The sequence below is a fragment of the Corvus brachyrhynchos genome, unplaced genomic scaffold (assembly GCF_000691975.1).
Source record: "Corvus brachyrhynchos isolate BGI_N302 unplaced genomic scaffold, ASM69197v1 scaffold281, whole genome shotgun sequence".
NCBI classification, from domain to species: Eukaryota; Metazoa; Chordata; class Aves; order Passeriformes; family Corvidae; genus Corvus; species Corvus brachyrhynchos.
In genome coordinates, this window is record NW_008236509.1 from 133,112 (window position 1) to 144,309 (window position 11,198).

At 49.1% G+C, this 11,198-nt stretch overlaps 1 long non-coding RNA gene across 2 annotated transcripts in view; it reads left to right on the forward strand.

Moving 5' to 3' along the window:
- The window catches only part of LOC108444703, a 64,697-nt gene extending 53,591 nt beyond the window's left edge, over positions 1–11,106 (forward strand). The window contains exons 3-6 of one of the 2 annotated variants that reach the window (XR_001859338.1): positions 4,631–4,723; positions 5,900–6,016; positions 6,796–6,921; positions 8,166–11,106. This is a non-coding gene — a long non-coding RNA (uncharacterized LOC108444703). The remainder of the gene's footprint in view (positions 1–4,630; positions 4,724–5,899; positions 6,017–6,795; positions 6,922–8,165) is intronic. The other variant, XR_001859339.1, reaches the window with a different exon arrangement.
- The last annotated feature ends 92 nt before the right edge of the window (positions 11,107–11,198 follow it).

Consider the following 11,198-nt stretch of genomic DNA (forward strand, 5'->3'; position numbering starts at 1 on the left):
CAGCTGACATTGCTCAACAGTCTCAGTAATTAAGTAATATTCACGAAAATATTCTTCCATCGGCATATATTTTGACTCAAAAATTAACTGTGTCCGAACGGTGTTCCAAAAGTCTTTGGTAAGAATTAAATCCCAAGAAACATAGAAAAAGTTCTTAAGTAACCATGCCAGGAAGTGTTTCAGTTCTTTTTGAGCTTAAATTAAGCTAAAATTTACAAATTGTTGTTCAAGAATCTTTTCACTTTTAAGATAAATGTCCATATGCAGCTCTGAGAGCCAAGAGTCTTCCCACGGTTCCTCCATAGTTTAGATATGGAATAGCAAAACAAAAACAAGAAAAATCCAAAGTTTCTTTACTCACAAATCAGTCACTTACGGATCGGGGATCGTTCTGCTTGCAATTCTCCACCATTTTGTTACAGTGGGGATACTGTAACACGTGTGTAACAAACAAGGAGCCTGTGGAAAAGAAATATATATGGACCAATTCTTGATAGATGTTTCAGAGATGTTTATTTCTCCAGTTGCATGGCCGGGATCTGCTGAGGAACTGCTCAATCACGGGACCCGAGGGTCCTTGCCTGCGCAGGGGAACGCAAAACAACCAATGGGGAACGAGGCTGACCAGGGGCAGGGAAACCCCGTGTCTCCCCTCAGGGCCCCTCTCCCAGGACTACATGGCAGGGGGGAAGGGACCCCGACAACAGTGGATCAAGCCCTTGTGTCACCCGGTGGTTTTAGGCAGGGCACAACAATTGGCAGTGAGTGTGTTTAGGGAGAGGAGCCACTGCTCACCTTCCCAGCAAGCTATGGGAAAGCGAGCCCAGAGGATGAGGCTTGGGAAGGAACTGAGAGCTGTGAAATGGCTTAGATCCACCTTAAACTCCTAGAATGATCTGTGTTGGAAAGGATCTTACAGATCTGTCGCTTTCTCTATTTTCGTTTTGCCTCTGAATCGTGAGTTCTTTTAGTCAGAGTTCAGATTGAAACGCAGGAGATGCCAGGCTTTTCTTCTAATTGATGTTTATTACTTTCTTATCTATAGGACAGCTGCACAGGATGTGCCTCTTAGTTAACAAGGTGGAAAAATGGCCCCAAGTTCTAACTTCCAAGGCCATTTAAGGTCCAAATCACCCAACTATGAAATGCCAAAGAATTTGTTTTTACTTATAGTCCAATAACTAACTATTCATGATCCACACTGCGGGTTTTTTGACCCAATACCAGAACACCCAGATTTATGAAGAAGAAGGAGAAAAGAAGAAGAAATCCACACCCAAAATTCTCCATATTGTTACACACATATATATTATTATATCCCAGAAACCTAAATTCTCTAAACCCAGGGTTCCAACACAGATCATCCTGTTCAGCCCCCTGCCATGGTCAGGGACACTTTCCTGGGGTGTCCATGGAATATGCTCTATGCCAGGCTGGTGGAACGGGCAGGGTTTTCTCCCTGAGCCCAGTCCCAGACAAGACTGGGGTTTCCATGGGAAGAAACCTGGAGCTGCATTTCTGGAGGCTCCATGCCTGGAAACATTTCAAGTACCACTCTGGTTTTTTCCAGTCTTGGCCAAAACTGGGCATTACATTTCTTCCCAGAGCAAGGTGGTTTTCCCTGGATTGTTGGGATTACACACTGGGTGTTTAAGGGCTCTGTCATCTCTTTCTCCTGAGTAGAAGAGTAAGGAAATGGGGATGCTCCTGACTGTTACAGAGATGTGGGAACAGCCCGGTTCTGGTGAGGAATGTGGTGCCCAGGTCGTTGTGTGTGTCCTGTTGTTTTGTTCTTCGAGCCTGTTGGAGTGCTGGCCTGGATTTGGGAGGAGCCAAGTAGCCTGGAGCTGTGAGGTTTTTCCCATCAGCAATCCATGATGGGGATGTTTTCCCTGGCTTTCCCAAGGGGAAGGAACAGCTTTGGAGTTGTTGCAGGCTGTGGATGCATCTCCTGAAAACCAGTTCAGGATTGTTCATCTGACTCTGCCCCTGACCCGTGACTTCCAGGGAGCCTCCTTGTATTCTGGACATTCCCAGGAGAGGATATTCCACCACCTGCTTTTTAAGCCAGGAATTCTAAACTCAGTAAGTCACTCACATTCTATGTGAGCTGTCCCAATGGATGGGAGAGGGAACACCCCACACTGCTGCTTGAGACATTCCTGACTGGAATGGGGGCTGACTGGACATTTTGAAGCACTGAGGCCACAAGTTCAGCCTTGAATGGCATCCCCAGGGAATGCTGAGGCACTTGTCACTTGGCAACACATCCCTGATGGGGAGCAAAAAGAGGAGGGGGGAAATTCTGGGTTAATGGGAGGATGTTTCTGGAATGGAACTCAAAGGGGTGCTGATCATACCATGGAATCATGGGGTGGCTTGGAAGGGACACAAAGACCCTCTGGAACCTGTCGTCCCATCCCATGTCAAAGAACACATCCAAAACTGCCTCCTCACCCTCATGGAATGACAATGGCTGTTGGGAGCTCTGGCAGAGCACCTGGAGACCAGGTAAGAATAGCAATGGGATTGTTTTGGCTGCTACTGGATGTGGTTTTCTCTTTTCAAGGTGTTCCTCTGATTGATGTTTTCACAGTAGTTTCCTAGGCCTCATTTGAGAGTAATGCCAAGAATTTGGAAAACAGTGGGGGAAAAAAGTGAACCTGATCCATTTCTAATAATTCCAAACTTCTCCCACAATACCATTTTGGGGGAAAGCTGGTTAAAGGATAAAGATGCAGAGAATCAAGTGTAGTAAACCCCCCTGGCTCTCTGACAGAGCAAACCTTCCAGTAATCCCAGTAAATCTCTCTGAGACTCTGGGATCGTTAGGTTTTCCAGGAAAGCAAAACAAAGACAGAGATTGGGGAATAGTCTTCCAGTTAATAATGATTTGATGGATGCAAGAATGATTCTTGTATGTTTGACACTCCCTTTTTTATTCTTGGAATAATTTAAAAATTATTCCTTTAACAAATCATTTAAATTTGGGAATTTGAATTTGAGAGGAAACGATGCAAAACAATGCATGGAAAGATCATGGAATCATCCTGGAATTGTGGAATGGTTTGGGATGGAAGGGACCTTAAGGATCACCTCATTCCATCCCCTGCCATTCCATCCACTAGTCCAGGGTGCTCCAAGCCCCATCCAGCCTGGCCTTGGACATTTCTAGGGATGGAGCAACCACAGCTTCTCTGGGTGGGCACAAGAGGAAATTTCCAGCAGGAACTGAGGTGTTTCCTTTGCTCTGTCCAGCCTCATCAGGGCTTTCGGAGGCAGAGGGTATGGGAACAGGAGCTTTGCCCAGTGCCTTGGGGGAGTCTTTGATGTCCCAAAACCCAGCAGAGCAAAGTTTGTTGTTTAACATCCTGTTAAAAAGAGATGCCAAGGCAGGAACGGGAATGGACTGCAGAGCAGGGATGGTGCCCAACAGAGGGGTGACCATCCATATGATTTGTTAAATCCCGATGTCCATGGACAAAGACCCTCTAACTAATTAAAGTTAGAAAGTGATATGTTTATTCAGGTGTAGCAGGGGGGGTCCCGGGAGCAGGGGAATCCAGCCAGAGTCACGATACGAACACCGATACGATTTGAGCATCGTGCTCCAGTTTTATTACTCGGTTACACCAAGTTATACTTTTTCCCAAAGTTCACGCCCCTTTCCCATGAGAAAGCCTCTAAGCAGTGGGGGAGCTGACCAGTGTATACCTTTTCCCAAGGCTGTTCAAGGCCGCTGGCTAGCAGGTGCCTTGCAAGCCTGTTTTCAGCCTGAGGCCCCATCAGGGGGACTTCTGCAACAGCCCCGGGCCCCATCAGGAGTACTTCTGCAACAGCCCTGGGATGCCCAAGCCCTCCTGGGGTATCCTATATTCCACAAGGAATCCCTCTACATTCAGGCACTGGTGGGCAGCATGGGAGTAGCCTCCTAAAGACACGCCAGCAAAGTACAAGGTTCTTCATTCTCTATTACACACAGTTTTACATCTTCTACATATGTATGACCCCAGCACCTCCCATCCTCTGCTTCGTATTAAAATGAGATCATTGGTCTCTCACGCAGGCGCAGTTTCTCTCTTGAAGTGGGTAGGTGGTGTCGAATTGGGTCAGTGGTCCTGAAAGATGAAGTCACAGTTTCTCTCTTGAAGTGGGTTGGTGGTGTCGAATTGGGTCAGTGGTTCTGAAAGATGAAGTCAGGAATGTCTTCCTCACAGTAACCTTTTTACCTTCTTTCTGTTGGCAGGCCTTCATGACCTCTTGGTGCAGCCCAAGATCTCCTACTTTTGATTAATTATTACAAACCCAGGTGCTGTTCTTAGTTCTATTGGTTTCAATTAGTTTCAATTTGTTTTGATGACAGTTCATTTATTCTGTTTCCTTCTACAAACAAAACTTAAAACATAATGGCAAATAATACATCACTTGGCTCTAGTTTAGGCATCTACTAATCATTAACTTATCTTTTGTTTCTCTACTCTGTATCTTAATTAATACAAATTTCTTCTAACTTTTAGCTAGAATTTTAACATTTTAGAACCTTGACTCACATAGGGTCCCACCAGTCCATCCCTGCTGCCCTGGTTTGGGATGAGCAGGCCTGGTAACTGTCCCTGTGTTTGCTCTGCAGGATGAGGAAGCCAACCCTGCAAAGAAGGAAGATGAGAAGGTGTGGGAGGATGGAGACAGCGGCCACTGAAGGCTGGGGAAGGCACAGGTCCAGGTAGGAGACGTTGCCTTCTAAAGAGAGGGACGGGTCTGTCCCATTGGAATTCAGGGCATGAGGCCAATGGAACAAAGGGTTTGATTCCGTTTTCTTACTCAGATTCTCATGTGCCTTAAGAGAGATCTGTGGAAACGTCATTATCTCTGATGGAATCTCTGAAAAACAGGGATTGAAGCTTTCTGAAGTGGCCCAAACCTGTCTACATGTATCCAGATTCAGCCCCCAATCCCTGTTTTTGTGTACAGTTGGGATGAGACCACAGCTGCTGTTACTTGCCAGTTCACAAGCTGTGTAGCTCAGAGTCTGCAGCCCTGAAGGGCCAGGCTGTGTTTAGAATAGCCTGAGGTAACAGAGAGCTGGAGTCATTTCCTAGCAGGGAACTTGACTTGGAAGCTGCATTCCAAACTTTTGTCCACATTTATTTTCTCTCCCACATGGAGGCACCTAAAGAAGCAGAGGTGGGGTGTTCCTAACAAAAGAACATCCAAATTCATTGGTGATAGAGGGCTTAAAATTAAAGTATGGGTGGAGGTGCCTTTAGGACACTTCCAATTCCTTCATATATGAATGGAATTTAAATGAAGTGTCCAAATCCTGACAAGCTTGTATGAACTCCAAAGCCTCTGCAAGTGTTTTACAGCCAGGGAGGGAGACAAGAGTCTGGAGTCTCTCCCCGAAATCTGGCTGCTGGCATAGGAATAATTGTGTATTCCCTGGGGCTGTCCTTATGGAGAAAGGTTTATTTATCTCCCCCGGCTTTATTCAGTGTACCTTCAAAATGATGGAAACCGATTTCATGGAAATGCCAGAGGTGCCAAATGCTGTCCCCAGCCAGAGCTCAGAGCCAACCCTGTGGGAAGGGGTTTAATGCCCATTTTCCCAATCCCTCAAGGCAGCAGCACTGGAGCCCTTGCCCCCAAACACGCCCGAGGTGCCGAGCGCTGGCAGGAGGCAAATCCAGGGATTGGACAGTAGGAGCTTGCCCTGCTCGTGTAAGCCCAGGCCTGGAGCTGTGCTTTAGAAATCCCAGGAGATGCTGCCTCACTCAAACCTCATTTAAAGCTCAGCATCCCTCCTGCTCCCTCCTGGAATTACTGTTGCTCCCTTTGCTGCTCTTCCCTATTATTACTATTATTGCTATTACTGTAAATTCCCACTCCATTTCTTCCACAGCCCTTGGCTTCCCACAGGTGGTGCTTTAGGAAAGCCCCTGCAGCCTGGGAAGGTGCTTTTGGCTCCGGACACATTCCCAGCCCCCGGGAGCAGCAGGACCTGTGCTGTCCCCAGCAGGTGAGGCAGAGGTGCCTTTCCTTCCTTCCTTCCCTGCTGCACTTTAGCTTTTCGAGGGCTCTCTGGGGGTCTGAGGGAGAAGGTCTTTGTCATTCCAGGGCAGAATTAGCCCTGGTCCCACTAAGAGCAGGAGGAATCATTTTATCCTTGTTTTTGGCTACACATTTTGTGTGTCCTCTCTTTTGCTGACACCGTGTGGTGAAGCAGCAGCTCCCAACTTTTTCAGTGCTGCCCCCTGGAATAGTTTTCATTCGTACAACCATGAATTCCCTGCTGGAATCCCAGTCACAGCCCCCCAGACCAACGTGCAGTTTAAGGTCTTAGCACCCTGACCAGGACAATTTCCTGTCTCTAGACGTGGAAAATAGGGGAAAACGCAGACTGGATTGGAGCCAGAATCCAGAACGGGGAAAGTGAGGTAGCGTGCTCGGCACAGGCTGGGGATGGTACAGGGGCTGTTCTTGTTGGATGACACCCGTGTGGAACAGATCCTTCTCTTCCTTTGTCCAAAGTCCGATGGCAAAGGATTGAAGAGCTCACAAATGGGGCCTGGAATGAAAATGGTTCTGTTAAAATTAGGCAAAGAATGCAATAGGAAAAAATGGACATTCTTTTTATGTATGAAAATAGTAGGGAATAAAAGGCAAGGGCACTTTTATTTGATGTCACCTCACTTTTCGTGAATAAAACCCTCCAGTGAGCAATCAGAACAGGAGTGTGAAAGCCACAAGCCTTTGACTTCCACAGGGACCTAATTTCCCTTTTCTCCTCTCTTTCAGGACAGGAAAAACCACTTAACTCATCCCATCTTTGCCAAAAGCTTTGGTGTTTGAGCAGCCAAACCCAGCGGGCTCCGGCCCTGGCGGAATGTGCTGGAGGGCCCCTGGTGCTGCCCATGGTGTGGGGTGAGTCCCCAGTTGTCCCCAGAGCATTGCAAATCCAGAGGGATCTGCCCTGGTTTCAGGCTGTCCTTGCCCTGGTCCCTGCAGTCCCCTGAGACACAGAGCCCTGGCCAAAGGGCCTTTGGCACCTTGTCAGGAATGTGGCAGCAGCCCCGGGAGCAGGTTGGAGGTGGGAACTGGGGCTGTGTCTGAGACTGATCCAGGTCAGGTCAGTGTTTACCTGTGGGGGTTTGGCCCCACACACCGAGTTTAAGCAGGATCAGGGTGACGGATGCTGCATTTTGTGCACCCTGAGAGTTTCTACCCCCCCTGGAGATTTCCTGCAGGGATGTGGCAGCACAGGGAGCAGAATTAAAGCTGCACCTCCCATGGGCATTGCTGGCCTTTGTGTCTCTGTTGTGCCATCAGTCTGTGGGAGTTTGCTGCTGTCCCTGCCACCCCACTGGGGGCTGTGTGCTCCTGGCAGCCCTTGGCAGCCCCACACGAGCTCCAGTGGTGCCTCTGTGCTGTGTTGGGAGTGCTGGCTGGGAATGTGCCTCACCCCTGGCAGTTTTGTTCCTTTTGTTCCTGAGCAGCCAGACAGAGCTTTGGGCTTGTCCGCTTCAGAGTTTGATTGGAAAAGTCCCTGAAAAGAATAATGACAGTGAAGTTTGGTCAAAGTGGTGCTGTCAGACCCCACCTGACAGTCTGTGCTTTGTGTTGGAGGTTGTCGTGCATTTGCCCTGCAGGGAATGAACGTCCCCTTCCCAATTCAGCCCAGAAGGTCCCAAAGGCTCTTACAGGAATATTTATCCTTTGCTTCCCTTTGTGATAATGAAATCTCCACCCTGCCATGAGCCATTCCTTGATCTCTCCTGGAGAAAACCTCATGGCAGAGGCACTTTGCAAAGGAGCCCAGAGCTGTGTTTGGAGCAGAGAGTGCTGAGAGCTGCATCTGCCTGTGCTGCTCCAGCCTGGCAATATCCTCATGGAACAGACTGGGCAGATGGGAACAGATGGAGCAAAATCCCTTCATGGAAGAGGTTTTCTCCTGTGCAGATCAGGCATGGGGCAGGAAGTGAACTTTGGAAATCAGCTGCTCTGCCCCCAGAAAGCATCACTCACATCAGCATGAATGACATGACCTGTGCCCACCACTCACAATTCACCCAGCCAAAATCAAGAGCAAAGGTTGGTTTGGGTTTGAGAACTTGAAATAACTTTGAAACAGAAGAAATCACTTTTTTCTTCTTGTTTCTTTCTTTCAGATGCTGGACTTGCCTCTGTGGATGTGTGCTGAGCTCTTGCTGCAGGGGACTGTCAGTGGCTGTGAGTTCCTGTCCTTCTCACTGGGGAATTGGAAATAATTCTTAATTAATTAATTGCAGAAATATTTCTGGAACCTTTCTCCTTTCACACCTCACTGTGTGGGACAAGGACAGAGAGAGCGAGCAGAGGAGCGGCCTTGGGTCGGAGAGGGGCAGGAGAAAGGCACTGTGGGCAAAGGGACCTCCCTGGTGTCACCAGGGCACCTGTGGGGAACAGAATGGACACTTTGAGGGCATATGGAGGTGAGGAGTGGACAGTCTGGGGCAAAATCTGAATTCATCTACATATATATATATACACATATATATAGGGGATATTTTTGAGGGAAAAGCTGAGGTACTGAGTTCACCCACCTTGCCCCGAGTTGTGTTTGCACAAAGCGGGACCAGAGGTGAAGGTCAATCCAAAGCCAACCCTGCTCAACCTATAAATCCCAGGATAAGTTCTACAAGCTGCCCATTGAGGGACTAAAAATACACTAAAAATGGAACCAAGAGCATTAAGAAGATTCCTGGGAATCCCATTACAGTGTTGTCATTGCATTTTTAACAGATCTTTAAGCTTTTTTATGACAACAGTGCATTTCTCTGTTGGGGTTATTCATTCTGTGGGCAGTGAGGTTTATCTGGATTTGAATTCCCTCATGGTGGTCCTGACACTGCTCAGGAGCTGGTAGGAAAAACAGACTCCTGGCAGGCACAGGGTGTTTTCCCCCGGAGTTCATCCAGCTGCTGCCCACCAGCCCAGCCAGGAGGGATCTGCTTTGGCTCCTGTTTTCTGCCAGGGAAAGAAAGTTCCATTGATCCAGCTGAGATTCCAGCAGCCTCATCTCCCGGAGCTCCCCGGGCAGCCAATCCGCTCTCCCACCCCACCTGCTCTCAGCTCCCGCCCAGCCGGGGCCAGCTGAGCGGAGGGGAATTTGTGCTGCCAACAGCAGCGGAAGGACACGAACTCTCACAGCCTGCGATTCGCAGTGTCCCTTTGGAAGATGCTGGTTGCTGGGATTTCGATAATTCCATGCATCTGGCTGCTGAGATTTCCCAGCCCAGGGGCTTTAGCTGGCAGGGCAGCACAAAGATTGTTCTCTGTGTGGTGCCCAGATTTGGGGTTCAGCTTTGCTAGTTTAGATGAATTATACCTATAGCTCTAAATTCCCTGCTGAATTCCCATTGGAATAACCTCACAGTGCCTCATGGAGCGTGGATATTCCCATGCAGAGCTGCCTATTTAATGCCAGGCGTGTCAGGGACCAGCAGAGGTTCCAAGGAAGCTCAGTGGGATCAGGACAAGGACAGGTTTATACTCCATAGAATTTGCTATTTATAACCCTTATCCCCCAGCCCCACCAATGTCCCTGGGGGGCACTTGACAGAGTTCCCTGGAATTCAGCTGATTTCACCCTCACTGAGATCAGGCTGAAGTTGATATTTTAGAGCAGGAGAAAGCAGTGGCCGGACATGCTCCCAGCCCTTGGTGAGGCAGCCCCTGTGCCCAGGTGAGGATATCTCTCCCTGCAGAAGGTGATTTAATTCCAGAGCCTCAGGAGTGGCCTCTGGAAGGTCTTTTCCCTGAGGAAAGGGACGCACATCCCTGCCTTTCAAGGCATCTGCAGTGTGGACCTACCTGTGAAAGCTTTTCCCTCAGTTCTGCAGTTCCAGCTGGCTCCCTGAAAAACTCCAACCTCAATCCAAACAAACTCTAACCTTTTACTTTAAGGCATTTCTGAGGGCATTGCCTGGGGTTTAATTTCTGTGAAGGAAGATTACCTTGGCTTTAACGCTGCTGATGGATGATGTCCCCAGGCTGGAAGGGAAGGGATTGGGGGTGGCTGGGACATAACCTGGCAGGTGTGTGGGAGCTCCGGGAGGTCAGGACCAGGAATTGCTGTCTGAGCCCCTCCGCAAACACACTGTGCCAGCATTCCCAGGTAATGCCAGCTGTTCCTTGGGATATTTTTGGGGTGTCGGTGGGCTCTGTCCAGGCTGAAGCATCTCTGGGTGCCCATTCAGAGCAGCCCCTGGCTGAGGAGCTGCGGGCAGCCCTTTATCCGTGTCCATGCAAGTGCTGCCCGGGCATCCCAGTGCCCATCCCCAGGACTTGTGTTCTGCACGCTGCGTGCCATGGGCAGAATGCTGCAGGCACAGCTCCTCCCCTGCAAATATGAAGGACAAGAGGTGCTGGTTCCCTTCCTGGAGCTCCCAGCCTCCTCCAGCCCCACGTTCCTGGCCAGCTGGGACACACGCAGGGAACACCAAGGAACATTCCTGGTAGCAAGCAGGAGTCACCGAGGGCTCAGTGCAGCTCTGGGCCAGAAAAGCAGCCCCAGCCTCAGCACCTGCTGTGATTTTAGGCTGTGAACACTCACCTGCAGGAAACGCCCCTCTGCAGCCAGGACCAGCCCTGATACTCTCCAGAGGAACTTTTGCCACAGACCAAGTGAAGCTTTAGGACTTGTCTTGCTCATTTCTCCCTGGAAAGGGACATAGCACGAGCACCTTAACAGCTGTTGGGTAAATCCTGCAAAGGATCAGGGTTGTGGGAAGAGTTTTGTGCTGTTATGTCAGGTGCCAGCCAGTTCTGCTCTAGAGCCATTCCAGGGGCTGGTATTTAAAGTAGCATTAGCAGAAAAGAAGGAGCTGTATTGGCACAGGAATTCCCTTGCTGGCAGCAGCCATTCCCATTCCAGGCAGGACCTTCCTCATGACCCTGACATTGGCTCAGGTGCTTGGAGCAGGGTGCTGAGAAGCTCAAGATTCTGAGTTCAGTCCCTAAATGGACCAACCACTTATCACCATTTGACTTGATGATCCTCGTGGGTCTTTCCAACTCAGAATATCCTGTGCTCTGGAAATAAAGAACAGTTTTCCCTGGCTTTTTAAACCTAGAGGTTTTTTCCACTAGAGAGTGCGAGCCACAGAGAAAGTGGGGGAGAAGAGGGAAAGGATCAGGTCTCACCCGGCAGGTGTAGGACA